Source organism: Cydia amplana, chromosome 9 (assembly GCF_948474715.1).
Source record: "Cydia amplana chromosome 9, ilCydAmpl1.1, whole genome shotgun sequence".
NCBI classification, from domain to species: domain Eukaryota; kingdom Metazoa; phylum Arthropoda; class Insecta; order Lepidoptera; family Tortricidae; genus Cydia; species Cydia amplana.
Window position 1 is genome coordinate 12,458,817 of NC_086077.1, and position 17,701 is coordinate 12,476,517.

A 17,701-nucleotide genomic window follows, 5' to 3' on the forward strand; every position below is an offset into this window, starting at 1 on the left:
TGGTAAAATCAAGGTTTCGATACGGAGTAGGCACGCAGCGTGTGTAACAAATCGGTATGAGCTATAAACAAAGTAGTAATGGTTGTATCAATGTTCCTGCGGCATGTCAGGTATTAGTAACCCGGTCTTATGTCTATTATTGGCCAGCAGGTTCCCTTCCCGGCTACCGCGGTGGCTCGTTAACATGCCTCCGATATCTAACTATCGGAATAAACTTACTTTCTATAAAAGGAAATCGAAATTATCTCTCTGCATGAAGCATTCCATTTCTCTCTCGAATGTTTGACCCTCGCATGGTTTTACTTTTAACGATTGATTTAAAAATCCACATTCTTCACATATCTGGAATCGCTCCCACATTTTTATATCTTCCCCGCTCGGAACTTTCGTTTTTTCGATAGATCCATCGCCCTAAGCGAGCAGTGAGTGCGACATCCGACTGGTATTATCCAATTGGTGGTTAGTCACCCACGGCCAATCATCGGAATATTACTCGCTGCTCCATTTACGAGCTTATCGTTTTGAGGCTAACTTGGTGCAGCAAACATCCCGGTTTATTGAATTAGACCGCGCGGGTCACACTGGCGAAATTCGATTTCCTGTTACTACGGCGCCGGCGACGCGGAAGCTGTTTGGAAAACCCATGTAAGCCTACAAAACATATCGAACTAACATAAAACGCTCTCAAATATTGTTTACTAACAAACAAAGGGCTTTTAACTGGGGGAGTTCGTCAACCCCGCGAAAAAACTGTGTACAAACACTTGTACGTCTGATAAAAACGTGAAACAAGATTATAAGTAATTCATTTAAAGGAGATAAGAATGTCTTAATGCACAAAACACAGTTAATTGCATGTGTCGCGACTCGGGCATTCTAGTTTGCCGTAGAAGGCAGACGCAGTGTTATTAATAGCGAGCCAGCCAGCCGGCCGCTCGTGTAATGTAAAGTGGACACCAGTTTAGGAGTGCTGCGTCTATTTCAATCAAGTGTAAATAAATCTAGCGGGCACTTTCGACTACGCTTGTCACTTTCGATGCGCGCCGCCTCGCCCTGTCTTGCCGTTCATACCTCGCCTTCCGGAACGCTTAATAAGACTAATAAACATAATATAACCCTAACCACAGTAAAGTTCTTTAATTCGCGATAATTTACACTAATTAACAGTAATATTTACTCGATTTCTTTTATCATAATAGGGAACAAGGTGCCGGGACGAAAGGATTTCGTAATACATGCCTGGAGTTCGAAGACTCGCAAAACAATTAACTAGATAGAGGAAGGTGATTTCCGGTCTCCAGAATTGATGATCACGAACTTAACATTAAATACACCCTAAACGCCATGTTGATGTAAATTAATTTATGTCACCATTACCTACGTTAAATCATATTGGCAATCGTGAAAGTATGAATCAATTTGAATAATGCTATCTGTTGTCAAAGATAGAAAAAAAAACAAGGCGATTAACCTGAAGCGTAGTCGGTTTATGTTCCAATGCAAAATGGTAACAGTATATAGCTACATATGATTTTGATAAGTGGTGAGCAAACATGTCAATTAAGAGTTGCAATATCTCTACAATCAAGCATATCCGGTTTTTATCATTAGAAAACCGCAAGTTAAAAAGTATGTATTGGATTTGTTTTGCAATTAACAGACACTGAACATTCCGGCACGTCTTGCACGTTACCTTAAATCTATTAATTGACTAAATGTTTTTTAAATGGATTCAGATATTGGCTTGCCTACGGAAGGGTTAATATGATTTTAGTAGTCTATGTAATTATAATTTTACTTTGTGTGGTAAAATCGTCGATAACCATTACATTGAAAACTTGAATCTAAATATGTATTGAGTCGAATTTCAGAGGTAAATACATGAAAAGTGTCATCGGCTTATCTACAGTTTACTTTACTTCAACTACTACGTCCGAGTTCAAAGTCAAAGTACGATTGGCAAAGATTTGATGCGTTACACGGGTGAGTGGCCGCGGGTGTTGTCGCATTTAAGGCGCACCTGACCATGACAATTTCACTCGGAAACTTAGCTGGAGCGGCATTCGAACTTTAAACTTTTTATCTTGATTGGATTTGGATTTGACATTACGCTCAATGCTGCTCACTTGCACCAATAAATATGTGCGCACGAGCTGAACTGCAAATACTACCATATAAATATCAGTTTTTTATGTATTTTAAGCGGTGGTGGCCGAGTGGATATGACGCCCGACTTTCAATCCGGAGGTCGCGGGTTCAAATCCTGGCTCGTACCAATGAGTTTTTCGGAACTTATGTACGAAATATGTATTTGATATTTACCACTAGCTTTTCGGTGAAGGAAAACATCGTGAGGAGACTGCGAAGAAATTCAAAGGTGTATGTGAAGTCCCCAATCCGCATTGGGCTAGCGTGGGGACTATAGCCCAAGCCCTCTCGCGCGTGAGAGGAGGCCTGTGCCCAGCAGTGGGACGTATAAAGGCTGAATTATTATTATTATTTATTATTATGTATTTTGAATGTCATTCTTGATATTCCCATTGTTTGCCGTCGTACTCTCGGCAAGCCCTAGCCCTAGGTTAATCAAGAGTCGAGCTTTAATCCGAATTAACGAGCTCACATATATTCATAATCAAGGTTCATAAACTGGTAAACCTTATGTTGGGAAATACATTTCATAGCTGTAGAAGCCTACTGCTGGAATATTCCACATGCATATTCCGTAGAAATCATGAATTCTTCTTTCCTTATAATTATGCTCCTGCATCGGTTTAAAAATACAACAAACAAAACAACTTATCAAAGCCGAACATCTTATAAAATTATAAAAAATAACAAAGAAAGATTAAGTTACATCGCTTTGAATTTGAATTAGGATTCCGTAGGGCAGTACACCCAGAAACTTACAAAGAAGAAATTCAAGATGCATTCTGAGGGACAAGACAATTGTTGAACTGTCACCGAGGGGGGATGAGCAATGGGGCGATGCAACAAAACACGGGACACGGTGACAGGTCCTCATTCCAAATAATATAAAACTAGTCTGTTTTCTAATTTTATCTCTTGGTACATTCGGCCACAGAATGCGCTGGGCTGGATACTTGAGTGCTTTCTTGCATGCAGTACCTATGTCACAGGGAAATGATCAAAACAGAGATTTGAACAAATCTCTAAGGGATATGATCAAATCACGCAGGATGTTAAAATGGCGAATCAATATCATCATTTCCCTAGAAAAATTCAGTCATTTGACCAAATCACTGACTCTGTTTAGTGAAAAGACAAAATCGGCCAATAAACGCGAAACGCTTTTTCATTTCACTAGATTTGTTTAGGAATTTGATAAAATCCCTAACCACGACAGTAGGTTGACGAAACGACCTTAAAAAGTTAACTAGTTTTATCATTTCGCTAAACAGGTTTAGTGAAATGATAAAGTCTCAACTGGAAGATGGTACATATATGCGATTTGATTAAATCTCTGAACGGTTTAGTGAAATGACGAAAGTAAGTACAGAATACAACAGTTTACTCTACAGTTAAGCGATTTGATCAAATATCTGACTAGATTAAGTGAAATGGTAAAATAAAATGTCAATAGTACTGTAGGTATCAAAGTTGTTTATTAAACTTTGTTTATTATTTTCATCGAATACAAAAATAGGTGGTTGTTTACTGAAACTGAAACATAATAATTAATTATTAAGAGGGATTGTCTTTTTCATTATTATAATTATACCATACTTTCTTACTACAATAGACTATGGTAAAGTTACCTTCTGATGGTAAAGTTGCCAGTTTTGACGGTAATGAAAAACGAAGCTACAAGTACGTAAACGTAATTTTAATTGAGGACTTTCCTCTACTTCAAATTAATTATTTCACACCGTGCACGAAATAAAGCACCAGATAATTATTAGAAAAACATAGACAGCTGTTATTTTAAACATAATTTCTATTTAATAAATCAGATTGAAATGTAAAAAGTATGCGAGTTGACCGTGACGTCACGTCACTATACAGGTTTTCATATAAATTCCATATTAGGAAATCGTTTTTACAGTTCTAAAAAAGTAGCTGATTTGACTAGTAGGAAAGTAGCCAATTATTTGTTAAAACATATGTAGATTTGTGGCATCTTGAGTTACACAAGACATTATATTTTTTACAGGCACATCTATTTGTTTTGCATTGTAGTTTGGACTTTTTACAGGAACACTTCTTGAACCCCTGACGTCCAAATACAGATAACTTAGCTGCAATTTCACGTAGACTGTACTTCGTAGAGGGATCTAATGGACCTCTGTCTACCTTAGGGACGTCCAATAACTTGATTTGATAAGCAACTCTTTGAATTTGTGCAGAGAAGTCTCTTTCATTTTTTCAGCCAATATTTTCATAAAATTTCACTTAATCTATTCAGAGATTTGATCAAATCGCTTAACTGTAGAGAGTAAACTGTTGTATTCTGTACTTGCTTTCGTCATTTCACTAAACCGTTTAGAGATTTAATCAAATCACCATACGAGTATACCATCTTCCAGTTGAGACTTTATCATTTCACTAAACCTGTTTAGCGAAATGATAAAACTAGTTGACTTTTTAAGTTCGTTTCGTCAACTTACTGTCGTGGTTAGGGATTTTGTCAAATTCCTAAACAAATCTAGTGAAATGAAAAAGCGTTTCGCGTTTATTGCCCGATTTTATCTTTTCACTAAACAGAGTCAGTGATTTGGTCAACTGACTGAATTTTTCTAGGGAAATGATGATATGGACTCGCCATTTTAACATCCTGCGTGATTTGATCATATCCCTTAGAGATTTGTTCAAATCTCTGTTTTGATCATTTCCCTGCGACACCTACATGTCCTACATGTAACAGCAGATAGCAATTTTACAACAAATGGAATACTTTTTGCTAATCGTAATTTTTTAAAGTCTTTATATTACTTTATTTTTAACCTTTAATTATGCAATACGTTTATTTACACATAAAACCAACTAAATCGTATTATTATTTTTTTAAATGCTAGGAACTTATGAGGGCGACCTTATTGTCCGTACTCGTATTATTATTTATAAGGAGCGTTTTAACATAAACTGAAGATTATTATGAGAATATAATGAAAAACTAAATGAATATATAATGTAGCTGTTGGCGACGGACAAAATGGATAGTATTTCATTCCATGTTTTATAACTAAATAAATTAAGCCTATTGGATACGGATGTTACCTGAGTATGGAATGATTTTTAATTAATACCTACATCGTACAAAATAATTCGTGTTTAAGTAATTATTTGAAATTAAATACGAATAATTGTTTAATGAAACTTTATCTACCTTGACCTCATTAGATTAAGTAGCTACAGGGACATTTCTGTCATATTCGATTAGTTACCTATGCTTGTATAAATTATTAATTTAAAATAAATTTTATAATTGTTTGTATTTCAATGTGAAGATTGGTTTGATTTAGTCTCGAACGACAGTAATAATCCTTATAGTTTTCTTTATTTAGCATTGGATTGAGTATTCTGATCTGCCAATGAAGTAATTTCCTAGTTAAGCTAATTTTACAGTTTAGCTCACATATCACATATATTTCGGAGAGCCTCCATTATTGATTATTAAACAGTGCACGAGTATCACCAGTCAAATCGAAAAATTTGCTTAATGCTTAATGTAGGTATGTTAGTGTAACGTTTGACGCATGAGAGTTTAAGTATGAATTGTCGAGTTTTTAAGTAAGAAATAGAGAAGCCTTTGGGTAAGTAAAATAAATAGGTAATTTCAGCTTTTAGCCATTAGCATCAAAATCGATAGGTATAGGTACGCTAGACGTTACCTAACTGCGCATTAAAGTGAGTAAGTAAGTAATCAATTTGCGCTCGGTTGATATTCATTAACTAATGACAGGATTTAAATTTGTTCCCAGCACATTGTGGCATTTCATTCGCTGATTACTCTTGTGTTTGCACTGACTTAATGAAATTAATCACAACTGAACACGCGGCCTTCATGTGTGAAATAATAAGTTGATGACTTAATCATTTTCATGCTGTCAATCAATCTAGTGTATTTATCTAACGCACGGTTGCAACAACGGAATAACGGAGTAATTATATACGTTAAGGATAAATGATGAAATCCACGGCAGAAAATGCTAAAGAAATATATGTAATTGTGATCATGAGATAATCGCAGCCGTACTTACTTTGTGATACGTACACGTAAACAAATGTGCATATTTTGCATTGCGTAAAGGCTCCACCGTAATCAAATTTCAACTGCGCCGGCGAATTCCTTACGCACCGGTCAGATTGTGTCCCACGGAATGACACAAGATTGTTTACACTTATATCATCAGCATTTCAGCGACAAAGTCCCACGACATAATTAATTAGGCAGTATGTTAAATACAGCTCGTAATTACATAACAATATAAATACTATGTAATGCGGCGGCCACCAAAACAAATGAACGCGACACCGTTACAGCGCTTCGCGGAATTAAATAAAGAAAAAATGACAGCGAGCAACGGTAATCTTTGTTCGCTACATAAGGTCGAAGCGCCTTCACAGTACGCCACCGCCACAATTGCAGTCGTCAGATTTTATCAGTCACAATTGGTCCGTAATTAAAAGCTACGCCATGCCGGAACGCTGTTCTTAACGCCATTATCCATTTGTAAACGGCTTTAGCTAACGCTACTTTAAAAAAATTGCGTTGTCTTAATGGGCTTGAACTAACTGCGTGTTCATGGAATTGCGTTAATATATCAAGTTAATCGCATGGCGGTATAGACGTCTCGTGATATGTCGCGTGGATCGTGATTATAAAGCTGCAATAAATAAAGCAAAGTCGGTCGGTTGTCACCTTTAGTTCATCCAGATGGCACAGTTCCCAGTGAAAACAGTTTTGGCTTCTATACTTACATGCGATCAGATGCGAGGCGTGGCTGGCCCACGAACCACTAATCACTCCGAGCGACTACCGACGGCGCATAATCGACGTGACATCTTCGCGTGAACCGACTATCTATATATATAAATGCAAGTGTCCTGACTGACTGACTGACTGACTGACTGACTGACTGATTCATCAACGCAGAGCCGAAACTACAAAAGCTAGAAAGTTGAAATTTGGACACGAGGTTGCATTTGTAAAGTGTACAAGAGACAAGAAGCGATTTTGAAAAATTCAACCCCTAAGGGGGTTAAAAAGGGGATGAAAGGTTGTATGGGGTTCAAGTTTTAGTTTAAGCTAGGAATTTGAAACTTTGTGGAAATGTATTATATTAAAAAACAAGAAAACTAATTTCAGCGTTTTCGAAAATTCATCCCCCAAGGTGGTGAAAAAGGGGTTGAAAGTTTGTATGGAGATCAAATATTTTTGTGAGTGTGGGACTTGAAACTTTGTATATGGGTATATTATTATAAGACAGGAAAAGTAATTTCAGCGTTTTTAAAAATTCATCCCCTAACAGGGTTAAAAAGGGGTTGAAAGTTTGAATCCATTACAAATGCGTTGAAACTTCTTAGAAAGGCATAATAGCCGATTACAAAACAAAGTAATTGCGACGTTTTAGGAAATTCAACCCCTAAGGGGGTAAAAAAGGGGATGAAACTTTGTCTTGGGGTGCAAATTTTATTTTAAGCTAGTACCTTGAAACTTTGCGAAAAGGTATTAAATTAAAAAACAAGAAAACTAATTTCAGCGTTTTTAAAAATTCATCCCCCGAGGTGGTGAAAAAGGGGTTGAAAGTTTGTACGGAGATCAAATATTATTGAGGGTGCGGGACTTGAGTCTTTGTATAAAGCCATACTATTAAAACTCAAGAAAAGTAATTTCAGCGTTTTTAAAAATTAATCCCTTAAAAGGGTTAAAAAGGGGATGAAAGGTTGTATGGGGTTCAAGATTTATTTTAAGCTAGGAATTTGAAACTTTGTGAAAATATATTATATAAAAAAATAAGAAAACTTATTTCAGCGTTTTCGAAAATTCATCCCCCAAGGTGGTGAAAAAGGGGTTGAATGTTTGTATGGAGATCAAATATTTTTGTGAGTGTGGGACTTGAATCTTTGTATAAAGCCGTATTATTAGAACTCAAGAAAAATAATTTCAGCGTTTTTAAAAATTCATCCCCTAAGGTGGTTAAAAAGGGGTTGAAAGTTTGTATGGAGATCAAATATTTTTGAAAGTGCGGAACTTGAATCTTTGTATAAAGCCGTATTATTAGAACTCAAGAAAAATAATTTCAGCGTTTTTAAAAATTCACCCACCAAGGTGGTGAAAAAGGGGTTGAAAGTTTGTATGGAGATCAAATATTTTTGAACGTGCGGGACTTGAATCTTTGTATAAAGCCGTATTATTAGAACTCAAGAAAAATAATTTCAGCGTTTTTAAAAATTCATCCCCTAAGGTGGTTAAAAAGGGGTTGAAAGTTTGTATGGAGATCAAATATTTTTAAAAGTGCGGGACTTGAATCTTTGTATAAAGCCATATTATTAGAACTCAAGAAAAATAATTTCAGCGTTTTTAAAAATTCATCCCTCAAGGTGGTGAAAAAGGGGTTGAAAGTTTGTATGGAGATCAAATGTTTTTAAGAGTGCGGGACTTGAATCTTTGTATAAAGTCTTATTATTAGAATTCAAGAAAAATAATTACAGCATTTTTAAAAATTCATCCCCCAAGGTGGTGAAAAAGGGGTTGAAAGTTTGTATGCAGATCAAATATTTTTGAGAGTGCGGGACTTGAATCTTTGTATAAAGCCATATTATTAGAACTTAAGAAAAGTAATTTCAGCGTTTGTTTTTAAATTCGTCCCTTTAAGGGTTAAAGTTAAAAAGGGGTTGAAAGATTGTTTAAATTTTATTTTAAGCTAGGAACTTCAAGCTTCGTAAATAGGTAGTTACGTAGTAGGTTTTATTAAATAGTGGACTTGAAAATCTTCTGGGGGTTGAGAGGGATTACTTATTATCGAGAACAATTTTATTCAGTTTGGGGCTTGAAACTTCGTAGCCAGGTTGTGAAAGACAAATCTAATAATTAAGTTGTATAATACTTAACAAATGATTAACCGTCCCTACTGCTATCTTTTGCTGCATAATGTTCTAAGCTAATGTAGAATATATAACCACCAATATACAAATCCACGCGTACGAAGTCGCGGGCAACAGCTAGTTCAAAATAAACGCATAACGAGGAAGCATCACGAAAAGAAAGTACCTATCTACCAACAATTTTTCAAGTCCACGTTGTTTGTTCAAACGCGTTTGTTAATGAATAAAACGACGCGTTCTACATCGGAACTGAATCAGGCCGTCGTCTGCCCCGAAGGACTGATATCGTTACCAATAAAAAATCGGTACGCGGAAGACATCTTCATTCTATGCAGCCTCAGAAAAAAGCTAGTTTCTCTTCCAGGAATTCTCGATCAACGCTAACGATTAATATAAACACAAAGATGGAGAAAAAATAAGCAATGCAGTAACGTGAAGCCATTGTGCAAGTGTATCCATGAGGAGAAGACGGAAGACGTGGGAGCGAGCGCGGGGCCGACCTGCCCCATCGCGGGAAATCGCGCTGCGTATCGTGAGTTCACATCATCCAATGTTAACTTATATGTATAAAAATCGCATCGACTTTTCCCGCGCATTCCGAATAAAACCAGTCCCAATGCAACAATCGTGGCTGAAACGCGGAACTGAATAAAATAAAAATCCACTCGTTTTATGGTGGCATGGGATAAACACTGTTAGTGTATACTATTAATGGCGGATAATGAAACCAGCGGATAATGAAACCAGCGGATAACTCGATGAACGTAAGCGCAGTGCACTACATACTAGAGATGCCACGAATATTCGGCAACTATTCGGTATTCGGCCTATTCGGCCACTTTGCCGAATATTCGGTATTCGGCCGAATGTTGCCTACTATTCGGCTGAATACCTAATAACAAAAGTTACACAAAAAAATACCAAAAATTAGGTATATTTAATATTTAAAATGTATTATTGGAAAGTTGTTAATTATAAAGACCCTTTTTTTAAGCATTTGTTGATTATGAAATATTTTATTTTTATCGTGGGTCTGATTTGATTGACTCTAACTACATTCATTAGTTCTGTTTTACAAAAATTATATCTTAGCAAACGTTGTGCTTTGTTGGCGAACAGTTTTCATAATTGTGACTCACAATGTTCGCATCTCATGCCGAATATTCGGTCGCCGAATATTCGGTATTCGGCCAAGAGAGTGGCCGAATATTCGGTATTCGGCCAAAACCACTATTCGGGGCAACTCTACTGCATACGTCCGACGTTCGAGCCTTTGATGTTGTATCCGTTTACGAGGTCTTTTGAAATTTCATTAATCTTGAAACCGGAGAGTAATTAAACACGTGTGCATTTGTGTACATCTAGAATTTCTCCAAAAATATTATCCAACTTTGTGTAAGTATTTAATTTGCAAATAGGATATTAGCTTACGACGGGTCCAGCAGCAGATTTGACATCGCATCGCTGATGACGATGGTGATGAATTTGTATTCCATTATTTTTCTTATCTTGAAACTCTTTAGCCTTGAAATTTTTGAACATAGGAACTTATATCTAAATTAATGCAATACATTATTACAAGTTTAATGATCTTCAGTAAGAAATTGTGCGCTCGTCGTTATTTTACCAATATTGTTGTTAACTTTTTCACATGGTTGTATCAAGTCTGAATAATGTGTTTGTATTAATTAATTGACCCTTGTATTAGAACAAATTAAATTATTTTCAGAATATATTTAAAATATTTTAAACTTTATAATTGACCCTTAATGGCAATTGCGATTGAAAGATTAGTAGGTGGATTAATATTATTAGTAGTTATGTAACTAATAGTAATAATTTTACTGAAAAAACATGAAATATACCTACATATTTTGTATCTGACAAGCCGCTTGTGGCTGCTGCTAACTTAATTTAGCGGCACGCTTAGTGTAGGTAAACATCTAAAACAGTCGTAAAAGTTGAATCGAACGTGAGTCCCTCGATCAGGCTGGCAGGGGTCGGGTCGGCCGCAGGCGTCGATTTCGCGACAGGTTGCTCGATGCGTCAAGCCTGCGACACCTGCTGTTTAATTCACTTTTTTTTCTCGAATGAAACTTGACCGATAAATCTGAAACAGCCATCCTTAATTGGAGCTCAAACTTATACTGGTCCATCTGACTGAGCCGATATATATGAATACAGTGAGCGTTCTGAATCATAGCAATAGCAGCTCTTCTTGTGCTGCAAGTTCAATTTCAATAGAGGTCAATAGATTTTATGAAATCTACTTCCTCTATTTAATTGTTTCTTGTTTTTATAATTAACTAGTTACATTTTTGGTTAGGTTTGATTATCATGCTTTTTTGCAGTGTGATAGTTGCATATTTTGTAAATGCGTAAGACTTTAAATGAAATTAAGGGTAACATTCCATTTCTGACCGCAGCTGCACTACTGGTACTGAACGCGTCGCTGTTACTGTCAATTTCCATAGTAAAATGAACAGTAGTGCAGCTGCGGTTGGAAATGGACTGTCACCATAATGGTACCTATTCCATAGAAGTAACGAATTATTTTTCCATATTTAGGAAGTTCACGACTTCGCGACTCTTTAAAGTCGCTTAAAAAATAGCACAGTAGGTACTTAAATCACGATCACAATGAAACGATTAATTCTTCAAATTCCATTGTTGCATAACTATCTCGTAAAGAGTATGCATCGAATCTAGAAAGAACGCAAGTACCTCCAGAGCCAGTTGCTTGTTGAGTTGTTTTTGAATGCGATGCGATTGTGTTCCGATTCTGTAATGTAAGCCCGTGTTATGCGGCGGCGGCACGCTCGCGCGTACTCTTAGCAATGTGGATCGTGGACACCATTGTTCGTAAATGCAGACAAAGGGTGGAATCACATCTGTCAGCATCGAGCCGCATTTTACATATGAGAAATTGCTCGTTAAGCCCTTGCTACACGGTCGCCGACAAGCCCCTCAGACCGCGTGGTCTTGGTCTGGACGGACCGTGTAGACAGTTGTTTCCAACAAAATTTGACCAAAACTGACCAAGGTCAGACCAAGGACAGACGGTTAGAAGGCTTGTCGGCGACCGTGTAGCAAGGGCTTTAGTATGAAGATGCGTACGCATGCTTTCAGCTTTCCGATGCGTACGCATCTTCATACTAACGAGCGATTTCTCATATATAAAATGCGGCTCGATGCTGACAGATGTGATTCCACCCAAAACCCTTAACTGCAATGCAATTTAGTAATGTCATCGGTTGCCAACGTCCATACAGCCATTGCAACTTACACAATTTGCAAATACGCGTTGAACTCTGTCGTTTGTCTATGAATAATTATTTTATGAGGTAACATTGTCCATAAGGTTTAATTTCGAGCAATATTTGATATAAGTAATTTTATTTTCATATAAATTGTTTGAAATGTTTGTTAATGTTACGTATGTTATTGTTTGCTTTAATAAAAATAAATTTTATAAACACAAGTTAAAATTCAGAAATAAAAGGTCAAATACGTTAAACATGAAACCTACCACCTATCGCATGAACCTGGTAATGTTTATCGCAAATAAAAGATTCTTATTCTTATTCTTAAATACCACTATTAATAATTCCAAAACAATATCAACTAAATAAATACTATAGTTTTATTGTATGTTATGGAGATAGGTATTGTGTATTGGAGATAACCAGATAACACTGAACTTTGCAGATAACTAATTTAACAGGTTTTGTCAGGTTCTATTTTGCATAGGTACTTATGTACTGAAAACTGCATTTTGTCTGTGATAAGGTTCTAAGATGGTTCTAAGGGAGAACACATCTTTATGATTGTGATCAATAGACGATTGAAAACAATGTAGGCCTGATTAGTTTGAGCTTAATTTCAAACGTAAGTATATTAAGAACGTCGTGAGACATTTTGCGTTGGTTTTCCCAGATATTGTAAATACATAACACTGCTACTTCGCGATCCGCTTCGTTAAATTTGATTGAGCCAGTTATTTATGTAACAATGTCGATAAAAGCTACTTTTAAATCACGGTACAAAGGATTAACATTCCCGGGGAGCTTAATAACACGGACAATAGTGACGTGGCTTTAATCTCCGGTTTATATCGTGGTTATTTTAGGATTTCTATTACAAATTCAAGTTGGATATTAACCGGTATTCTTTGTTGGTAATCTGAATCTATTCAAGTATATTAAACGTCGCGTAGATACCTAATTTTATGAAATCGTTTATAATGCTTAGGGAAAATCCTTTTTTAAACCATATTTTTATAATACATTTTGGTATACGAGATATCCCTACATATATGCGGAAAATAAATCTAATAACATCTGCCCAGTTCCGCAAAGTTTATTTTTGGATGTAAAATATACCATCAGTAATAATTGAAGTAGGTTTTTAATTTTATTTTCTCAGTCATTTATTTAGCATTGAAATATTACCAAGAGTACAGAAATTAATGGAATAGGTTACCTGCGAATGAATATATTACGGCTGTGCTGCGTCATTGGTGCTGGTAACGGTGACCGAGGTAAACGCGATCGTGTCGCACATGTGCAATTAGATTAGGCCCTCGTTCGCGGTTCGAGGGAATATTTCAACCGCTTAACTAGTGTGGGCAAATCGAATATTTAAGCGGACCAGTTTGTGCTCTGTGATAAGGCATGACTATGTCACGCACGTTGCGGTCACAGTTATATTCGTTTATCACATTGGTTTAGTTACTACCAATTCGTAAGCAATGGGAATATTTATACGCGGCCGTCTACCTAATTCAAAAAATATCTTATATCGACAATGTCGCGACAATGCGCTCGTATGGAATAAGAAGCATAGGATTATGACTAACGTATGTAAGTTCGCACTGTTTGAGACCCGTCGATGTCATAAAGTCGGAAAAATTTAATAAAGCCGAATTTGATTTTGTTTTAATTGGAATATTAATATGTAGTAATACCTAATTATACTTTCCGCGAGGGCTGAAGCTTAAATAATCTTCTTGTCAGGACTTCCAGTTTTTTAACTTATTGATTTAGAAGTGTCCTCAGGCTAAGATGACATATAATAGCTTATCACCCGGGGAGCTGTAGATTTGTAGATAGGTAGGTCTAGGTATACTTCGGGAACCCAGCGTTGTCAGTAGCAAAAAGCATCAAATTTGGAAAAGGTAGGCACGAAGGAGTGATCTCCCATAGATATTTGTTTTGAGCTTTATGGAGTGCTGTTCTCTTTTGATTTGGTCTTCCTCGACCTTTTCGTTTTATGCAGCAGGCTCTCGACTCGGTAATTCCGTATATGAAGAAACGACAAAAACGATAAGAAAGTTTATAAACAAAACCATGATGAGCTAAGACGTAAGCAATTGAAAATAATAAACAAAATAAATCACGTGGCGTATTCTAAGATAACATATATATTCTATTGGTAGGTATGTTTATGTTAAACACATTACTATCCCAACCAAGTGTTTTCAATCAGAACTGGTATAGAGTTAATTTATCCTGATATTAATTTAGATCCGACGGATTTTCCCGACAGATTGTATCCAGATAGAAAAACTAATCCCTATTATTATAGCCAAGGGGAGCAAGCGGAAAAATATCGTATCCATGGGGGAGGACTCTAATGTGTTCTATGTCCTTTGGTCACAAAAGACTAGGTACTAAATATATATTAGCTGTACTTGAATCCATTGAATAATTATATTCCTGATATGCGATTCTTTTTAAAGGATGACATGTTATGTATTAAAAAATAATTTAACTTTCGACCGAGTCACATAAAGGGATAGAACCAGAATACCTCAAAATACTCGTAGATATTTCTTAAAAAGTTTGATGGGGACCGAGATATCAATTTGAACCTATTTTACAAAAATGTGAGTATTCCCTACTGCGTAGAATAAGAAATATGGAAATAACAAATAGTGGCCTACATCGGGCGTTTCTGTAGTGTCCTTAATCGCAGGCGCAACATGTGGTGGGTTCATCACATCTGCCCGTCTGTTTTAGTTGTTTACTTATCAACAAACTGATTATCGGAGACAACATCATAACAATGATGGCACGCCTTTTAATTGCGCTTAATTTTTCATGCCCACAGTTCATGCCCATCCGGTTAAATGGAAAGCGCTGTTCTGTTTTGATTAAAATTTCAGTCATTTGTGTAAGGTGGCAAATTAAAGCGTATTATAATGTATTGTACTTTACAAGTATGTGCAGCGTAAGCGTATCACTTGGAGACCGATTTCTGAATTTCGACCGCTCGATTTCGTGTATTTCGTTTCGTTCAATAATATCTCCGCTACTAGGCATTTAAATTGCATGTACTAATAGAATTGAAAACGAATGGTCAATACCACTAGATTCCCAATTTCTATCGCTAGTATTTCAAAAATTTATGATATATTATTTATTTGACAATAAGTACCTTTTATTGAACAACAACATAAACAACATAAAGTAACAATAAAATAACCTAAATAAAATTAAACTACTTACCTACAAAACTAAAACTAGGTACTTCTTAAAAAAGGAAAACTAAAAATCTATATCTGAAGAGGGCCCCTGGGGCATAGTACCAATGATACTGGCAGCATTTCCTCGCTGAATTGCAATGCTTATGCTTTTTCAAAAATTATATAGCATTTCGCCATTTTCCACCGAGTGACGAAATCTATGGTTAAATTATTCATTATTAATTTCAATTGGATTTTGAAGAATAATTATGAGTAGATATTCAAATCATATTGGTTTCAATGGCCTAAACAATATTTAAACAGTAACTTACCTAAATTCTGAAACTGAATCATGTTTTCTGCAGGAATTAAATTGTTGTTAAATTCAAGTTTTGATTCCCGATTCCGATCCGCGTTCCGCGATAGATTCATATCATATGATACGGTTATTCAAATATGTATTACATTTAAAAGTTAGGATTATCTTGTCGTCCTTAAATAAGAACGAGTATGGCCGAAGTCCATAGATTGTGAGAATTATGTCAACAATAATTGCATTGTGTAAACAGTAACACCAGTCCAAATATTTACACTGCGATGACAATTAACTCTTCATTAGAATTAACACCTTTGTATAATCCTTAGATTTGTCCTCATTATTCGTACAGTAAAATGTTTATACTATTATAAATATTTTGGAGTTTTTGTTTTGTTAAGTATGAAAGACTTCAACGCGCCGCGATATTAAGTGCGAGATAAAACAAAAAAGTCCATGATTTCTAAATGTTAATAACAAAAACTTGGTAAGGTCATTAACGGATGTACCTGTAAATGGTAACTGGTTTTGCTGTACGCCAAACAAGGCTTTCGACAGATAAATGATTGATTGTTAAGGGTATAGCTTCGCACGGCTACCTATTTAACATTTTATTGCACCGAGCAGCGGTTGCGGTCGCTCCCCGCAGCCGACCGGCTACTCTATCCATAAAATGATTGCATTTTAATCTATTATTGTATGAATTTCGACAATATTACACTATTAGTAATTTAAGTAATGGAAACGTATTAATTAGCGAGTTAATTATTAGAAACTGGGCCAATAACAATGGGACGATAACAATTCTCTGAGAGCGCAGTGACATGGAAACCGAGGCGATGCACTGTAGGTACTCGTCGACCTCCACCGTGTTAAAATAAGAAAATCGCGGATTAAACACGGGCGCCTCGTAAATCACCCGGTAAAATTAAAATTCACTAATACTCACCAATAGCCGGTACCGGAATATTGGGCACCTCCAATGTGTTCACAAAACAAAATCAAACAACACAAAAACTGTCACTAGTGTAAGTCAAGTTATAACTGTTTGTTCATAAAGTGCACTTGATTCACGATCGTGGAAGCGAGTAAAGTTTGCTGGGCGGAGAGCGCGGGACACATGCAGCGCGCTCGGCAGACTCGAGCCGAATGTCGAGCGAGGAGCGGCAGCGGCGCTCGGCCCGCGAACCCACTCGTCGTTTTGTTGCCTTTGCTTGCTGTTTCCGGACGAATCAAATAAGAAAATTGACTGCATTATACACCAATGTGCATAATCTGACACTTCTATCACATCCGGACTTGCGAGTCTTTGATAATGTGCCCGAGGCCTGAGATTAGTAATAACGATCGAAACCCTCACATGCCGTACCTACACGCATCTTTTGTTTAAAATTTCTGTTGTTTTGATTATGACATGCCTAGTAGGGATATCAATTATGGCTAGTATCAACCGTATATGGTTTAATAAAAACAAAAACAATAAGTATGTAAGTGTTTTGCTTTGCGTATCATTGATAAATTTTTAATACCTATTTAGTAATTTTGATTATTGGTTTCTTTGTTTATACTTACCTAACATTGCAAAAATTAGTATTAACTAAAATGTTCCATAGTATATAAAAAATCTAACTATATTATATACCGACGGTATAGCTTATTATATGCCTATGTATTTTCTGACGACATGTAAATGCAGCTAAAAATATTGTTTAATTTTGTTATTTTATGTTATGAATTCCTACCTACTTCTTGATAGATGCTGTGAATTTATTTATAATTATCCATGTTATTTTTATTTAATAATTTAAGCGGCAGGAAAATGTGTATTATATAAATACAAATAATATTACATA

At 36.1% G+C, this 17,701-nt stretch overlaps 1 protein-coding gene across 1 annotated transcript in view; it reads right to left on the reverse strand.

Moving 5' to 3' along the window:
- The window catches only part of LOC134651127 (uncharacterized), a 51,953-nt gene extending 34,900 nt beyond the window's left edge, over positions 1-17,053 (reverse strand). The window contains exon 1 of the mRNA XM_063506144.1: positions 16,798-17,053. The gene's annotated coding sequence lies outside the window, so the exon portion shown is untranslated. The remainder of the gene's footprint in view (positions 1-16,797) is intronic.
- Between the last annotated feature and the right edge of the window lie 648 nt (positions 17,054-17,701).